We start from the raw sequence: 19,445 nt of genomic DNA on the forward strand, positions 1-19,445 counted from the left end.
GGGTACCAGGTTGAGATTCATTGGGAGAGTGCTTAGAAAATGTAGTCCATCAACAAAGGAGGTGGCTTACAAAACACTCGTTCGACCTATACTTGAGTATTGCTCATCAGTGTGGGATCCGTACCAGGTCGGGTTGACGGAGGAGATAGAGAAGATCCAAAGAAGAGCGGCGCGTTTTGTCACCGGGTTATTTGGTAACCGTGATAGCGTTACGGAGATGTTTAATAAACTCAAGTGGCAGACTCTGCAAGAGAGGCGCTCTGCATCGCGGTGTAGCTTGCTCGCCAGGTTTCGAGAGGGTGCGTTTCTGGATGAGGTATCGAATATATTGCTTCCCCCTACTTATACCTCCCGAGGAGATCACGAATGTAAAATTAGAGAGATTAGAGCGCGCACGGAGGCTTTCAGACAGTCGTTCTTCCCGCGAACCATACGCGACTGGAACAGGAAAGGGAGGTAATGACAGTGGCACGTAAAGTGCCCTCCGCCACACACCGTTGGGTGGCTTGCGGAGTATCAATGTAGATGTAGATGTAGATGTGATATAAGCGGAGCCATCATACGATCACTTCATCAGCGGCCCTGATGGCAACGGGATCGTTCGATGCAACATTGTACTCTTTCTTCACCACCAACCGGCAGTACACTCTCGGGTACTTCGTCGGTTACTAAAGGGATGTTAAAAGAAGAATTGCAACGACTAAACAAACATTCAGAAATAAGTTAGTAACAAACGTACGTCTTAACTATGGAAACAGGAAGGAAATTCATAAAGGCATTTATTTTTAACATTTTAAGCTATGGTTGTGAAGGGTGGACTCCGGAAACAAAAAAGAAGAAGAAATAGAAGCAGTAGAGATGTGGATATGAAGGAGAGCCACACAAACATCATGGGCTAAAAGAAAATCTAATGAACAAATACTAACATAAATTAAAGGGAGAAGACATGATTAACATGATACAGGGAAGGAAAACTAAATTGATTGGACACCTAATTTGACATAACTGCTCCACAAGAAACATATTAGAAGAAAAAATATTGGGGAAAAATCTAGAGGTACGCCCGGCACATTGATACTACAAAGTGTTCCCAGTGGAATGAACTGCAGCGCTACAACTAATTCGTAAATATGATGAGGATGATGTTTGGTTTGTGGGGCGCTCAACTGCGCGGTCATCAGCGCCCGTACAAAGTGCCGGCCTGAATGGCCGAGCGGTTCTAGACGCTACAGTCTTGAACCGCGAGACCGCCACAGTCGCAGGTTCGAATCCTGCCTCGGGCATGGATGTTTGTGATGTCCTTAGGTTAGTTAGGTTTAAGTAGTTCTAAGTTCTAGGGGACTGATGTTAAGTCCCATAGTGCTCAGAGCCATTTGAACCGTACAAAGTCCCAATTTTTACACACTCCAATTTTCTTACACAGTCCAATCTAGCCACGATCACGAAAGAGGATGGTGATGAAATGATGAGGACAACGCAAACACCCAGTCGTCGGGCAAATAAAATTCCCAATCCGGCCGGGAGTCGAACCCGGGTCCCTGTGATCCAGAACCAGCAACACTTGCCACTAGACCACGAGCTGCGGACACAGAAAAGCGTGGCTACATCAATATGTAGTTTCCTTTAGTGTCTGATGATGATGACTAAATTGTTGCGTAGCAACAGATATCTGACTGCTGTACATTATGAGCTTTTATGTCTCTATGTTAATTTGCTCCAGTGCAAACCACCCGCGAGAAAACTGCAACACAATCCAGTCGATTCAGAGACAATTGTGTATGTTTCAATGGGCATCTTTCGTAGCAGCGGTTATGCAGCAAGGGTCGCTTAGCTTTTCCTGTCTTAAGCATATTGCAGTTTTTTTATCTTTAGTGAGAAAGCATCACCAGTGGCGATTCTTTAAACATATTGCCTACATAATTCTTTTTACATTTTAATTGTTATAGAGTTGATTTTTTTTTGCTAAGGAATGTGGTACTTTGTACACCGTACTCACGGCGTTATTCTTTTTCATGTGTTTTGATGACAGGTCCTCTCGTTAGAAGAGGCTGCATTTAATTTCATACAACTGTTTGTAACGTAGATGACTTCACACTAGTTGCATTTATTTTGCACTCGGTACTGGGTTGTTTTTCGTGTGTCTTCTGAATATTGCCAACATCGCGAATGTAATGTTTATTGTAATGTTTATAAGTGTACTTACGTACATCGGAGCGGATTTAATGGTCGAAGCATTGTTGCGCAGCTCCGCAGAGAGAGAGAGAGAGAGAGAGAGAGAGAGAGAGAGAGAGAGAGAGAGAGAGAGCGCATATGTGGACGTCGAAGGACCATACATTGACTTCCTGAATTTTTTCAGCTGGGTCTTTCACGAACTTCGTTACGGTGAACAAAACGCTCCAGTAGAGACGGTTTCATCCAAAATGCTTACCCAAAAAAAAGTACACAAATAAGTTCTGAAAGATGTTAAATCAGCCGTATTATTTCCAGCAAAACGGCATGGCCGTGCTTAAAGTGACAGTTCGGTTTCGTCAAAGAGTCGCGCTATTAAGTTATTTTAATGAGCACCGCAAAACGAGACGCTCACGGTGTTTTTTCAATGTTTCTGAAGATTGTATGCTGTCGCGCACGCTTTTACTGCCTGAGGGATGTATTACAGAATGAAAGCAAATTGTTGTGTAAGTTCATAAGTGTTTTCACAGGAGTTTCGTCATTATCTGTAACTAAAAGAGGAAGACCGGCAGACATAAGTTGCGTATCAGCAGACAGCAAGGCGCAAATCTTATACACAGGTGAAACAAAGAATTTAGAGTTCACGTAGATCGCTTTGGTTTTGGGACTAAATCATAGAGATTATGGATCTACGTGTTATCACAGGCACTAGTGGATATCTAATGAAGACCTTTGAGCAATGTATGGCTATGTTCTCTATATGAGTTCAAAGGTTTGCATCATAAGATGGCATGAGCTGAAGCGAGAACGTTCGTTTTAATTTGACATTTATGCCGCTAAGAGGCAGCGCGCTAGCTCAGTAGGACAACGGCAGATGAGAGGATACGATGAATTTCGGGAAACCTCAAAAAAAGAGCTATGAGATCAGAATCTGAATTCCTTTCATCTTGATTACAAATCCAGTCTAAAGTGTACTTACGCTGCCCGCGGCTCTTCCGTTGTGTGCTGTTGTTGGCAGTTCCTCGTCGTTGATCGTAACTAGTCGGATGACAGTATACAGTTGCCAATGAGAATCGCTGAATCTAATGATTCCTTTGAGCGAAGAATACGGAGTGAGTATTTTTGATTTCCGTACGGAGAGCGCATGATTAATTACTATTGATCTTTAATGTGAACATCAAAACTCGACTATGCTATCAGACATATCTGTACCGTAGCTTAAGGTCTCGGTTAGGCCGGAATGTGATAAATTGATTGTGAGTTGGCGAACGCGAATACGAACACCAGATTATGGTTGATGTGTAGCTTTTGATTGATGTGTAGCTTTTCCCGAGGTCTACGTTCGTCGTTGCGATCACCTACTTGGGTGTCTTACGTCCGAATTTTCCGCAATTACCGGGGATCTGGTCAACTTAGCGCAAAATACCAGCTAACTTCATTTACAAAGCATAAGAAATTAAGAATGAGTAATGGATGAAATTAAGAATGAGTAATGGATCGGCTAACCACATTCAACTCGTGATTCGTCTTGTTCACTTCCCATCATTCATACGCGAACCGTTACCTATAGCAGCACCGAAATAATCGCGGGCAGCTTAAGTGCACTATTACCCAAATTCAGCATCTTAATCTCTGCTCCATCCAGCTTGGTCATGAGCGTAGACGAGTGTGGTAGATTGTCTTCGAAAACTGTAAGTACCAAATGTAGTACGACCTCTGTACTTGGGTTCTCCTGAGAGTGCATGCACCTTAACTTTCCTTTCTACGGCACCGAGTTTCTTTTAATTTGAGCGCAAATGACTGTCGCCTTCGAGGAATGACGGCATAGCGTAATCATCCGCTCTAATTAACACTGCTGTCGCACGTGCCGACACCTACTTTCACCTAGTGTGTCGATCCTCTGTAATGTCTCGCACAAACACCACCACTTAATTTTATGGTGACCATTTCTGAGCATGCAGATCAAATTTCGCGGCTCCAACTTCGTTAGTTTTGCCGCTAGGATTCATTATATACCGTAATGTAAAAAAAAATGGCGAATATCGAGATAATCAAGAACCGTGCTTTGATTGAATATCTTCATGTGAAGGGAATGACGCCCAAGGGAATTGCGGAGGACACAAGGAATACACTTAAAGACAGTGCTTCGTCTTATGCGACAGTGAAAAACTGGATACACCAAGGAGCGAAAGGCCTGTCACCGTTCCCACTGATGAAACAGTGACTGCAACTCACGATACGATTTTGCAGGATCGTCGAACAACGTTGCAGCTTGTTGAAATCACATTTGAAATATTCCATGGGCGTGCTCATGACGTTGTTGTGGATGTTTTGGGAATGCGGAAAGTTTCATCTCGGTGGGTTCCGAAAGACTTGAATGAAGATCAGAGACGGGAGCGTGTGCAGTGTTCTGAAGAAATCGTCCGCCAATTTGAAGCGGATGAAGACGGCTTTCTTGCTAGGTATGTGAAAATGGAAGAAACGTGGGTTCACCACTTTGATCCTGAAACAAAACAACAGTCATTACAGTGGAAACATCCTTCATCCCCTACCCTAAAAAAAATTCAGGGTGCAAAAATCAGCCGGTAAGGTGATGAGGCTTCTGGGATGCGGAAGGGGTAACTATGGTGAATTACTTGCAAAAGGGCGTAGCTATCAATGTATCGTATCATTGCACCCTCCTGCGCCGTTTGAGAGAAGTCAGAAAGAAAAAAAGGCGCGAAAATAGGCTCGCGGAGTTCTTTTGCATGACAACCCACCGCAACACAAAGCCCTCGCAACACTGGAAACTTTGCGCGATTACGGGTTCGAATTGTTACGTCATCCGCCATATTCTCCAGATTCGGCTCCATCAGACTTTATCCTTTTCCCAAACCTACAAAAAGATCTCAGAGGACGCCGATTTGACAGTGATGATGCACTGGTTGATGCTGTGAACCCGTGGTTGGACTCGAAATCAAAGACCTTTTATTTAAATGGTTTGCAGAAGTTATCTGAGCGTGCCCGCAAGTGTATTAGTGTAGACTGGAATTATATTGAAAAATATATTGGTATTATGAAATTTCTGTATTTCTTTATTTGTTAGGCTACAAACTTTTCGATCCCCCTTCGTATTTACACTACGTGATCAAAAGTATCCGGACATCTGGCAGAAAATTACTTAAAAGTTCATGGCGCCCTCCATCGGTAATCCTAGAATTCAATATGGCGTTGGCCCACCAATAACCTTGATGACTGCTTCCACTCTCGCAGGCATACGTTCAATCAGGTGCTGGAAGGTTTCTTGGGGAATAGCAGCCCATTCTTCACGGAGTGCTGCACTGAGAAGAGATATCAATGTCGGTCATTGAGGCCTGGCAAGAAGTGGCTCTAAGCACTATGGGACTTAACATCTGAGGTCATCAGTCCCCTAGACTTAAAACTACCTATACCTAACTAACCTAAGGACATCACACACATCCATGCCCGAGGCAGGATTCGAACCTGCGACCGTAGCAGCAGCGCGGTTCCGAACTGAAGCCCCTGGCACGAAGTCTGCGTTCCAACACATCCATAGGTGTTCTATAGGATTCAGGTCAGGTCTCTGTGCAGGCCAGTCCATTACAGGGATGTTATTGTCGTGTAAAGGCTCCGCCCCAGGCCGTGCATTAACAGGTGCTCGATCGTGTTGAAAGATGCAGTCGCCATCCCCGAATTGCTCTTCAACAGTGGAAAGCAAGAAGGTGTTTAAAACATCAATGAAGGTCTGTGCCGTGATAGTGCCACGCAAACAATAAGGAATGCATGCCCCCTCCATGAAAAACACGACCACACCTTAACACCATTGCTTCCAAATTTTACTGCCGGCACTACGCACGCCGGCAGATGACATTCACTGGGCATTCGCCATACCCACACCCTGCCATCGGATCGACACATTGTGTACCGTGATTCGTCACTCCACACAACGTTTTTCCACTGTTCAGTCGTCCAATGTTTACGCTCCTTGCACCAAGCGAGGCGTCGTTTGACGTTTACCGGCGTGATGTGTGGCTTATGAGCAGCCACTCGACCATGAAATCCGTTTTCTCACCTCTCATCTAACTGTCATAGTTCTTGCAGTGGATCCTGATGCAGATTGTAATTCCTGTGTGATGGTCTGTATAGATGTCTGCCTATTACACATTATGACCCTCTTCATCTTTCAGCAGTCTCTGTCAGTCAACAGATGAGGTCAGCCTGTACGTTTATGTGCTGTACGCGTCCCTTCACGTTTCCACTTCACTATCAGATCGGAAACAGTGGACCTAGGGATGTTAGCAGTGTGGAAGTCTCGCGTACAGACGCATGACACAAGTGACTCCCCATCACCTGACCACGTTCGAAGTCCGTGAGTTCCGCGGAGCGCGCCATTCTGCTCTCTCATAATGTCTAATGACCACTGAGGTCGCTGATATGGAGTACCTGGCAGTAGGTGGCAGCACAATTCACCTAATACGAAAAACTTACGTTTTTGGGGGTGTCACATAGTGTACTTTCAAGTCGAACTGCACAAATAAACGATCCTGTGTTGGTCTTCCTGCATTTTGTTGCAGTCCCTTGGGCATTGCTGTCTTGTTTGTAGAGAGTAGCTTCGTCCGCGAATAGGCTCACAGAGCCTACAACGTTATCCATTAGGTCATTAGTATGTATTGTGAACAGTAACCGCGCTATCACACTTCCTTGGGATACTCCTGAAATTACCATCACGCTAGTGTCTGTTTCCTGCGAAATGGCTCAAACATATATCTGTGTAAGACATTAATCCAAGTAGACAAAATCTCTGTCACAAACTGCGGGGGAAACCTGATGAATTGTGTTCAAATCGAAGTTCGGAGACTAGTGCAATAAGTTGAGCCGTAAGAAAAGTGTTTCGCACATACTATTTGTAAACGATTCTAAACAATCAAATTCTTTAGTTCTGTGATAGTTTTGTACATACTATGTTCGCATCATTGTTGACAGTGAATGATGTCTCCACTTACCTGACTTTCATTTCTCAAACCTATAATTAAATTTTCCTCAAGACATTTGAGCCTCTTCTTTGTCTACGATAATGATGGAAGCTGAAGAAATGAATTAATATCTGTTCCACGGTCAGGTCTTGAACGTGGTTCTCCTTGCTTACTAGGTAGGATTTTAGCCATTACACCATCGCAGCACTATGCCCAACATTGGTGCACGGACTGCACGAGTCCAGTGACCTCCCCAGCACAAAACTCAGTTCACATCTTCATCTGAGAAGGGGAAAATAAGCTGAAGATGTGAATTGACGATTATCTTGGGGAGGGCATTGGATTTCGGTAGTCTGTGCAGCAACGTCAGCCATAGTGTTGCGGTAGTGTAATGGATAGCGTTCCTGCCTAGTGAGCAAGGACACTGAGGATCAAGTCCCAGCCGTAGAACAATTTTTTATTCATTTCTTCAGCTTCCATCAATATTTCTCAACTGTTTCCTGCGATAGAGAGACGTTCGTCTTCTTTCCAAACTAGGACAATCGTGCTGCTGTTCAACATAGGAATAACGATAACGCAAAAAGGTATGAAATAATTCTGTAACTACGCACCAAGTTACACATTTTATATTATTCAAAATGTGGTCTCGAACCTACAGACTCAGAGCTCCTCGGGATGGAACCACAGAGCTTTAAATCCCACTGCGCATAATATAAAACGAGGCTATTTGTCATTGAAGGCATAATTTATACAACAATTCGTACGGATGACTACTTCCTTTGTTATTATTCAAAAAAAAAATCAATTAATGTCTTGAGAGTGGCATGTGAACAAAATTTAAACCATATTCCGATTTTGTGAATAAAACTGTCTAGACCCCTTAATAAATTTCTTTATTCGTTATACCATTTTATTATGCCATTTCACCTATTGCCACCATCAGATTCTGCAATTAAAATGAAGGAAACGTAAATAGGATTCCGTTTTATTCCTAAATTTTGTAAATTTGCAGTTGCTTTGTTGAGTTACTCATGGAATAAGACAATTTCGTTAAGCTACTGTTTGACAGCTGCAAAACCCTCACTAACGACATACAGTTAAAATTGTACGAATACTGACTGCGTATTTGACGACTTTTAAGAAAATGGATGTTCTAAATTGTCAAACGCTGGAAGCATGGAAATTATTCAGTCGCAAACCTGGAATTGCTTTAGGCAGCAATTCCACTCGTCTCTGTGGAGAACATATGTTGTAATAGTGGTGTCTATACGGCTGCAAAGCACCACCACCACCACCACCTCCTCAGCAATTTGACATCCACTTGTGGATAAAAGTCTCACCTGAAATTCTACGTGCACTACGGTTTTCATTGTCGATATGCATCCAAGTTGCGCTTGTGTGTTTTCTGATGTCCTCTACTCACGTTCCATGAATTTATCTTTCAGGTGTTTATGTGTGTGTGTGTGTGGGTGTGTGTGTTTTATTTTTGATACAGCAAAGAACTTCTTAGGTCCATCTGCCATCACTTCACCTGCCTACACCGCTAATCTCCATTTCATTTTCATTACCGTCATAACTACATCTTCCAATACAATCTGTTCCCTCATTCATTTGTTTGTTTTCATTATTTCTTAGTAATTTTCTCACACTTCTCTCGACTGCTTGGTGACTGTTTGAATGGTTTTCGTGTTAAAAGTCTATGTCTCACAGTCGGCCGGGGTGGCCGAGCGGTTCTAGGCGCTACAGTCTGGAACCGCGCTACCACTACGGTCGCAGGTTCGAATCCTGCCTCGGGCATGGATGTTTGTGATGTCCTTAGGTTAGTTAGGTTTAAGTAGTTCTGAGTTCCAGGGGACTGATGATCTCTGATGTTAAGTCCCATAGTTCTCAGATCCATTTGGACCATGTCTCACTTCCGTCAGTCAAAATTGGTAATAAACACTGATTGTAAATTTTCCCTTTCAGGTACATTGGAGTCTACGGTTTAGAAATATTGTTTAGCTTACAGAAAGAACTCCAAACCATTTTCCTTATCTTTTCACACGTTTCCCATAAATTATGTTTCGGTTGTTTGTGGGCGCTTATATTGTTTAGCTTACGGAAAGAACTCCAACAATTTTCCTTATCTTTTCACATGTTTTCCATAAATTATGATTCGGTTGTTTGTGGGCGCTTAGCTGCAGCTCGATAGCGTCGTAGATGTGTTCCGTAGTGTTCGTGTTAGACGAATTTGGTGGCCAAGACATCGACGTGAGTTTAGTGTTATGCTGCTCACACAACGGAAGCACGATTCTGGCCTAGTGACACCGATAGTTACCCTGCTGGAAGATGCCCGCGCTGTCGGGAAAGGTACCAAACTTGAAGGGATGCAGGGGATTAGCAGTTAGGTTTAGGTAGTCCACCGCTGTCGTGTTGTATTCGTTTACTATCACAGATTCCGCGAAAGCCAGGTGAACGTTTCCAGTAGCATAATACTATCCCTATCTGCTAGCAACCAAGGCATCAGTTCGAGCACATGTTCGCCTGGATGACGACGCACCCGTACAAGGCCATCATCATGGTGTAACAAGAAACGAGGTTCATCCGACCAAGCGACACAATTCAATGTCGATGATCCTGTGTCCACCTGTATCGTAATAGGCAACGTTGTTGGAGATTAATATGGGAACACACAGGGGCCATATGCTGCGAAGCTCCATGTTCAACAATGTACTTTCCGAAACACTTATGCATGCACCAGGTCTACCACAGATCGCCGTCTCTTTTGCTTCACACAGAAGGCACGCCTCGTAGCTGCATTCTGTGATAAAGCGTGGGCGTCCAACATCTCGTCGCCTCCTCGTCGTTTCGCCGTCCTTTAAACCACTTTCCATAGACGCTCGCGACAGCAGCACGCGAAAGTCGATCATCTCAGCAGTTTCCGAGATGTTCGTTCCGAGGCGCCGGTCCATAACCGACTCCTGTTTGTAAAATTCCCTTATATCAATGGATGACCCGTAACTCGCTGGAATGCTTTCCCATTCGTCTGAACTCCGGTTTGTATGTTTTCTTTACCATGTGACGTTCCCGAAACCTCACGACACTGCAATGAGTCTCACGGTGGGAAGTAGTCAAAATGTTCTGGGGCTCATCCGTGTAGTGTCGGTCAGTGTGAATTTAGACTGTATTCAGCTCTTCGACAGCAGATGCCTACCTGGGTGTCGGCTTCGTGAAACCTAATATTTCTTTTGTCCTTCCACCCACTACCTCCTTCAGGTTCCGACAAAAAAAACCTTTCGGGTTTTATGGGAAAGACATTCTTTCTCACAACAAACTAACGACACTAATTACAGTATTTAACTCTGTTTCAATGCCATAAGTAAGTGCTTTTAGTCTTATAAATATCTTGATTTGGCACGACTTTGCAACCAAATGAATAGCGGAACCGGATGGAGAGTTCCGAAGCCATGGGTACTCATAACAACGTTGGTAAAAAGTACAAAGAGAGTCTACATTCCTTGTAAAGAGCGAGTCGCATTGTTTTGTTGCAACTACAGCGGCCCCGTTTGTGACAAGTACAGGGTGTCCGTCGCTATTTACCAGTTCTCCAGTTGCTAAACGCTGTGGTTAGCAACAGATGCTTAAAAGCAATCCAGCAATTTCCTCATACCGGAACACGTAATTAATGAACATACAAAACACAGTCAACAAGTGTCACTAGTTGCTGTTGTCAATTAAATTGCCAATTGTATCTTACCCAGGTTAGTTGATAATAGCCCATGAAATGAGATCGCTGCTTTTCAGCGTTGCAGTCGTGCGAGATGAAGTCATCATCCGTTGCACCTCTGCAAAAACGCAGATAAACAACTCGTGCACGTCCCTCAAACAGCTAAAGAACAATTGTGTGTGAGGAAACGCGAAAATCGCAGCGTCCAGCAAAGGAGCTATTCCTTCAACAAACTTCTTTGGCCTCTCGCCAAATCAGATCACTTCCGCTGGTTCGTTGCAAACTAAATTAGGAGTTATGTGTGAGCAGAGAGGATCTTCACCGATGTAGATTCAAGTATCCTTGTTGTTGTACCTGCAAGCACTCCCTCCTCTGACGAGTGGTCAGCAATACACGCACAGCCGGATGGCACGCGTAAGTGCCAGATTCATGAAATCGTCTGTGCACAGTGTTAAATGGTATCACGGTAGCTGTAACGAGGACAGACCGTATATGGAATGGGCTTTCTACCGTTCCCCGTACCATGCGAGGTGATGCATTTCTAAAGTACTGTTACTCGTGCCCGCCCGGTTGGCCGTGCGGTCCAACGCACGGCTTTCCGAGCGGGAAGGAGCACCAGTCCCCCGCACGATTTGTGTCGGGGTCCGGTGAGCCGGCCAGTCTGTGGATAGTTTTTAGGCGGTTTTCCATCTGCCTCGGCGAATGCGGGCTGGTTCTCCTTATTCCGTCTCAGCTACACTATGTCGACGATTGCTGCGCAAACAAGTTGTACGCGTACACCACCATTACTCTACCACGCAAACATTGGGGTTACACTCGTCTGGTGTGGGACGTTCCCTGGTGGTCTACCGGGGGCCGAACCGCACAATAACCCTGGGTTCGGTGTGGGGTGGCGGAGGGGTGAAGTGGACTGCGGTAGTCGTCGTGGGGTTGCGAACCACTGCGGCTGCACTGGATTGCTGCAGCAGCGGGGACCGAGCCTCTCCGTCGTTTCTAGGTCTCCGGTTAACATAACTGTTACTCGTATTCCTGAGGGCAGCAGTTCAGTTCTCATCTGGCCTTCCGTGGCTTCCGTAAATCGCATGAGCCGAGTGTAAAGACTGGTTGCAGATGATACAATTATCTATTAGAAGGTAGCAACGTTAGAAGACTGTAGCGAATTGCAGCAAGACGTGCACAGGGCCGATAACTGGTGCAGGGACAGGCAGCTGACTCTGAACGTAAATGAATGCAATGTATTGCTCGTAAGTAGGAAAAGCAGATGTTAGGCTGAAAAAACTCGAAGAAACGTTATTCATCCACAAAAGAAGTGGCTTACAAAATAATTGTTCACCGACTCTTGAGTATTGTTCATCAGTCTGGAACCCTTACTAAGTTGCATTAGTAGATGAGAGAGAGAATATCCCCACGGAGAGTAGCGCGTTTCGTCGTGAGATCGTTTAGGTGGCCCGCGAGCATTACGGACGTGCTCAACAAACTTCAGTGGGAGACGCTAGAAGAGTCGTTCATCACGGGGAGATTTACTATTGAAGTTCCTAGAGAGTACGTCTCGGCAAGAGTCTCCCAGCATATACTTCCTCCCACAGACATCTCGCAAAATGACCACAACGAGATAACCCGGGAAACTGGAGCTAATACGAATGGTTACCGACAATAATTATTCCTACTCACCATTTGCGAATGGAACAGGGAAGTAGGAAAAGATAGCGGTACCAGAAGTACCCTCCACCACACACCCCAAGGTGGCTTTGGCCATCGCCGCGCGCCACCACTCTTCACTAACGTATACCTCGTGCTGCATGTACAAATAGACAATCCACAAGAACGTAATGATCAACATTTAATCGTCTTACCACTTCCGAGAGGACCAGTAATGCTCTCATCCCCATATCTTTAGAGAACCGAACTGTCATGTATAAAACAACTTCAAACGTCAGATTACTTTACATGAGAGTTAATGTTTTAAATGTTTGACGTTAAATCTGTAAAATTTGTGACTGAATAATAAAAACCCTAATTAAATTATGCTTATATGGATATGGTGTCTGTTCTTTCGGACGTGTCCGAAAGAACTGAGACCATTGCTGATCTGCAGCTGTCTGGAACGAAATTAGAATTATATATTAATACCTTCAGACGCTGACGGGCTTTGATATATATCAACGGGGAAAGGTGAAAATGTGTGCCTCGACCGGGACACGAATGCAGTGTGTGGACATATAAGGTGAGAATGTGGGTCTCGCGGGGGGTGTGCGCGAGATAGTCCCTGCAGTCGCACTATCCTCTGTGCCCTCGGTGGCTCAGGGGGATAGAGCCTCTGCCATGTAAGCAGGAGACCCCGGGTTCGAGTCCCGGTCGGGGCACACATTTTCACCTGTCCCCGTTGATATAAATCAACGCCCGTCAGCAGCTGAAGGTATTAATATAAAATTCTAATTTCGCCCTAATTATATTGGTTTTATTAGGTTGCGATTATTGATCCCCTAGACATATGTAAAAGTAAAAAAATGGTTCAAATGGCTCTGAGCACTGTGGGACTCAACTGCTGAGGTCATTAGTCCCCTAGAACTTAGAACTAGTTAAACCTAACTAACCTAAGGACATCACAAACATCCATGCCCGAGGCAGGATTCGAATCTGCGACCGTAGCGGTCTTGCGGTTCCAGACTGCAGCGCCTTTAACCGCACGGCCACTTCGGCCGGCTGTAAAAGTAAAGTTTGAGGTTGCATCGTGCTCTCGTTCTTGCATACAGGGTGAATGTGGGCTGGGCAATTACAAGCCATGAATTATGCTGTCTCAGGGCACATACACAGCTTTTAATTTTTATTACTTGACGTATTGTGCTAAACTTGTTACTTAAGATTACACCTCAATGGGTAGATTATGACAGCACTTTAAATTTTTAAGTTCTGTCAACAGTTATTGAAATGATGATAATCAAATTTTTATTCCCCGTGGAAGCCATTAGACAGGCAGCCTGCAATTGGATTCGGATGATCGTTTTAGCCATTTAGTAGCATAGTTAGTACGACATTCCTATTGTTAAACTCTGTCCGACATTACAGTCACGTCGTGACTTACGCTCTGTTTCCAGCAGAGACCGTAGCTCACTCAAGGTGCCTGATTTGATAGAACACGCATCGGTATACGATTAGAAATTTCTGTTATTTCCACTCATCTCTAGTGTTGTCTACATTTCCCAAAGCAGGGCAAGAAAGCACTTCGCGCGGGTCCTTCGAATCTGTTTTCAACTTAAATGGGACTGCACAGCTTATGATCACGAGGCGTCAATAGTTTTAAAATGAATTTATATACTCAAAATGCCAACACATTTTTAACCGACTATTGCTTCGCTTGTAAATTACTGTAAAGTGTTGAAATCAGTCTTTCTTAAGATTCGTGACACACAGCGTCGCATTCAACTAACACAAGTTCTTTAGACAGTTTATAATTGTTAGTAGTCTTTATAATTATTATGCGTAATTTTCAGTGCACATGGTAAAGTTATCTAGAAGAAGAAACTGCGAAATGTTTCGATGCGTGAGAGAGTCTGAAACCTCTAATTCTTCCACGCAAACTACTACATAAATAGTAAAATAAATATAACAAGTTCGCTGGTCGTAGTAATTGATGAGAAGTTATCTAGTGAATCTGAAATTATATTTGAGGTGTCCTAAGGAAGTGTTAAAGGCCCTCAGCCCTCTGCTGTTCTTAATCTATATACCGTATATGAACGATTTAGGAGACAATTTATCAGCTTTCTTCGATTTTTACCGATGATGCTATTGGTTAGCCATCAGAACATCAAATGGAAATAAAAAACTGAATTAAGGAAAATATCAACATATTGGGAAAAGCGGGAAAAGTGGCAGTTGACCCTGAACAATAAAAGCTTGTGAGGTACTTCACATGAGTACTAAAACAGTTCTATTAAAGTTCGGTTAGATGATAAATCACACAAATTTAAAGGTTATAGATTCAAGTAAATACTTCCAATTAAAACTATCAACGACTTAAATTAGACACATTACGGACAATATGTTGCGGCAAAGACGAACCAAAGGCTTGTTTCATTGGCATAAAACTTAGATTGTACAACATGTCTGCTAAAGTGACTGCCTAAAATACACTTGTCGTTCTCTTCTAAGGGTAGTGGTAAGCACTATGGAATTTTTACGAGACGGGACTGACTATGGTAGTTCGTTTTGTATTGTCACGATATGCGGTAAAGAGTGTTACGGATATGATAAACGAGTTGGAGCGGCGATCTTCAAAAAAAAAAAGAGACGAAGTCTTTTCACTAAATTACAATCACTAACTTTCTCGTCGGAATACCGAAATATATTGTTGACTCCAATGACCATAGGTAGAAATGACTATTTTGATGAAATAAGAGAAATCAGAGTGTGCACGGAAAGATGTGTGCTTTCATTTTTTTTCGTGAGCTACTAGAGAGTTGAACGATAGAGAAATATTCGGAAAGTGATTCTAAGGACCCTCTGCCAAGCGCTAAAGCATGAATTAGAGTAATTGTGTCGATGGAGATGAAAATATTAGGTTGGTGCATAAGTTCGTAGCGTTTTTGTTTTGCACACCAGAAAATGGAGTACCAAGTGGAGAAATTGGAACATTTCCGATACATCGTTCTGTTTGAGTTAAATAGAGGGATGACAGCAGCAGAGGCAGTAAAATTTGCGCCATGTATGAGGATAATGCCATTGGACAGAGCACGGCAAGAAAATGGTTTTCTCGTTTTAACGAGGATCGTTTTGAAATTGACTCTCCACGTTCAGGAAGATCTTCGGGGATTGAAGAAGATCGTTTAAACGCATTAATGTACCATGCTCTACGTTAGTCTACTCGAGAACAGGTAAATGTAGTGACCGGTAATTCTTCCACCATCATGCGATGGGGAGGGTTCAAAAATCGGGCGTATGGGTACCGCATGCTCTAACCAAGCCAAACAAAAGTTAGCGGGTAGGCGTATGACATGTATGCTCGTTCGTCATCAATTGTCTCGTGAACAACACCGACCATTCCTATCCTGTGTCGTTACTGTTGACGATAAATGGTGTCTTTATGCTAACATAAGGAAAAGAAGGAAATGGTTGAGCCTAAACAAAGCAGCAGCTCCCCGTACAAAGAATTGCGCGCATCCACGAAATATAACGTTATGCATGTGGTGGAACTGCGAGAATGTGGTGTACTATGAACTCCTTCCATGAGGTGTAATCATCTTTGTTTGCATTCATTGTCAACAACTGAGACATTTTGTAGACGCAATCCAGGATCAACGACCTGGAAGACTGCGTGCAGTGATGCTGCTCCACGATAGTGCCCCACCCGCATTTGCTAGATTGACAAAAAGCACTATACAGGAGTTGGGTTGGAAAGTCACTCCTCACGCACCTTATTCACCTGATCTTGCGCTCTCAAATTTTCACCTTGTCCGCGCTCAGTCGAACACCCATCGAGAAACTTACTTTCCGGATGAAAATGAGCTCCGAACATGGGTGGTTCAAATGGCTCTGAGCACTATGGGACTTAACTTCTGAGGTCATCAGTCCCCTAGAACTTAGAACTACTTAAACCTAACCAACCTGAGGACATCACACACATCCATGCCCGAGGCAGGATTCGAACCTCTGACCGTAGCGGTCGCGCGGTTCCAGACTGTAGCGCCTAGAACCGCACGGCCTCTCCGGCCAGCGCTCCGAACATGGCTCGACGAGTTCTTCGCCGCTAAACCACGAGATTTCTACAGTCGTTGAATCGAGAAGTTACCCCAGCGTTGTGAGACTGTTCTGAATAGTGAAGGAGAATACATTGTCGACAACTTTAAGTCTCTGCTATGTGTAGCTGTTGTATTTATTAAATTTTCGGAAAACGCTACGAACGTACTCACCAATCCAATAGAATTCGTTGACCTCTGTAGCACAGTGGGTGATGAGCGTGGTCGCACTGTGTAGAATGCGTCAGCGGCGCCTCAGCTGCATCCGCAGGGTGCTGTGCGAACCGGTGTGGCCCTCAGGCGGGCCCAATTACTGCCGCCTGCTCTGCCGCTGACGCCCCGGCGCCCACGGCTGCCTCTCCTCCCCTAGCTCCGTGTCTGGTCGTGGTGTGGCCAGCAACAACCTGGCCTTCACGAAAAGTCGCGCCGACGCGTCAGCGGCAACCGATACCAGGAAGGGACAAGCTCTCCTTGTATCGACGCCGACACTGTCTAAGAACACTACTACTGCCGTACAGAATGCTTAAGAATTCGTTTACAGTCCAGCAGTGCAGTGCAGCGCGCAGAGAGCTACCTCGATTCTGTTGATGTGCACTTCTTTCTTTACGCTTATTGATAGGTTCGTAGCGTTTCAAAATAGTTTAAATGGCTCTGAGCACTATGGGACTTAACTTCTGAGGTCACCAGTCCCCTAGAACTTAGAACTACTTAAACCTAACTAACCTAAGGACATCACACACATCCATGCCCGAGGCAGGATTCGAACCTGCGACCATAGCGGTCGCGCGGTTCCAGACTGTAGCGCCTAGAACCGCTCGGCCACTCCGGCCGGCGTCGTAGCGTTTCTCCATAAGTTTAATAAACGCAGCAGATACACATAACAGAGACTCAAGTCATCAATAATTTATCCTCCTCCACTATACAGGGTGGTCCATTGATAGTGACCGGGCCAAGTATCTCATGAAATAAGCACCAAACGAAAAAACTACAAAGAACGAAACTCGTCTAGCTTGAAGTTGGAAACCAGATGGCGCTGTAGTTGGCCTGCTAGATGGCGCTGCCATAGGTCAAACGCATATCAACTGCGTTTTTTTTTAAATAGGAACCCCCATTTGTTATTATATATTCCTGTAGTACGTAAATAAATATGAATGTTTTAGTTGGTGCGGCCGTAGTGGCAGAGCGGTTCTAGGCGCTACAGGCTGGAACCGCGCGACCGCTACGGTCGCAGGTTCGAATCCTGCCTCGGCATGGATGTGTGTGATGTCCTTAGCTTAGTTAGGTTTAAGTAGTTCTAAATTCTAGGGGAATGATGACCTCAGAAGTTAAGTCCCATAGTGCTCAGAGCCGTTTGAACCATTTAGTTGGGCCACTTTTTTCGCTTTGTGATAGATGGCGCTGTAATAGTCACAAACGTATAAGTATGTGGTATCACGTAACATTCCGCCAGTGCGGACGGTATTTGCTTCGTGATACATTACCCGTGTTAAAATGGACCATTTACCAATTGCGGAAAAGATCGATATTGTGTTGATGTATGGCTATTGTGATCAAAATGCCCAACAGGCGTGTGCTATGTATGCTGCTCAGTATCCTGGACGACATCATCCAAGTGTTCAGACCGTTCGCCGGTTAGTTTTGTTATTTAATGAAACAGGAAGTGTTCAGCCTAATCTGAAACGTCATCCACGACCTGCAACAAATAATGATGCCCAAGTAGGTGTTTTAGCTGCTGTCGCGGCTAATTTGCACATCAGTAGCAGACAAATTGCGCGAGAATCGGGAATCTCAAAAACGTCGGTGTTGAGATTGCTATATCAACGTCGATTGCACCCGTACCGTATTTCTATGCACCAGGAATTGCATGCCGACGACTTTCAACGTCGTGTACAGTTCTGCCACTGGGCACAAGAGAAATTACGGGACGATGACAGATTTTTTGCACGCGTTTTTTTAGCGACGAAGCGTCATTCACCAACGGCGGTAACGTAAACCGGCATAATATGCACTATGGGGCAACGGAAAATCCACGATGGTGGCGACAAGTGGAACATCAGTGACCTTGGCGGGTTAATGTATGGTGGAAGAATAATTGGTTCCCATTTTATCGATGGCAATCTAAATGGAGCAATGTATGCTGATTTCCTACGTAATATTCTACTGATGTTACTACAAGATGTTTCACTGCATGACAGAGTGGCGATGTACTTCCAATATGATGGATGTCCGAGACATAGCTCGCGTGCGGTTGAAGTGGTATTGAATAGAATATTTCATGACAGGTGGACTGGTCGTCGAAGCACCATACCATGGCTTGCACGTTCACCAGATCTGACGTACCCGGATTTCTTTCTGTGGGGAAAGTTTAAGCATATTTGCGATCGTGATCCACCGACAACGCCTGACAACATGCGTGAGCGCATTGTCAATGCATGTGCAAACATTACGGAAGGCGAACTACTCGCTGTTGAGAGGAATGTCGTTACACGTATTGCCAAATGCATTGAGGTTGACGGACATCATTTTGAGCATTTATTGCATTAATGTGGTATTTACAGGTAATCACGCTGTAACAACATGCGTTCTCAGAAATGATAAGTTCACAGAGGTACATGTATCACATTGGAACAACCGAAATAAAATGTTCAATCTTATCTACGTTCTGTATTTTAATTCAAAAAACCAATCTGTTACCAACTGTTCGTCTAAAATTGTGAGCCATATGTTAGTGACTATTACAGCGCCATCTATCACAAAGCGAAAAAAGTGGTCCAACTAAAACATTCATATTTCTTTACGTACTACACGAATATGTAATGAAAATTGGGGTTCCTATTTAAAAAAAAAAACGCAATTAATATCCGT

The 19,445-nt window shown here is 44.2% G+C and overlaps 1 protein-coding gene and 1 non-coding gene across 2 annotated transcripts in view; both read left to right on the forward strand.

Moving 5' to 3' along the window:
- The window catches only part of LOC126482030 (multiple PDZ domain protein), a 1,476,438-nt gene that overhangs the window by 1,237,583 nt on the left and 219,410 nt on the right, over positions 1 to 19,445 (forward strand). The window lies entirely within an intron of this gene.
- On the forward strand, positions 13,137 to 13,211 carry Trnat-ugu (transfer RNA threonine (anticodon UGU)). Its single transcript has one exon. It is a non-coding gene; the product is annotated as a tRNA-Thr (tRNA).

The sequence above is a fragment of the Schistocerca serialis genome, chromosome 5, assembly GCF_023864345.2.
Source record: "Schistocerca serialis cubense isolate TAMUIC-IGC-003099 chromosome 5, iqSchSeri2.2, whole genome shotgun sequence".
Classification (NCBI taxonomy): domain Eukaryota; kingdom Metazoa; phylum Arthropoda; class Insecta; order Orthoptera; family Acrididae; genus Schistocerca; species Schistocerca serialis.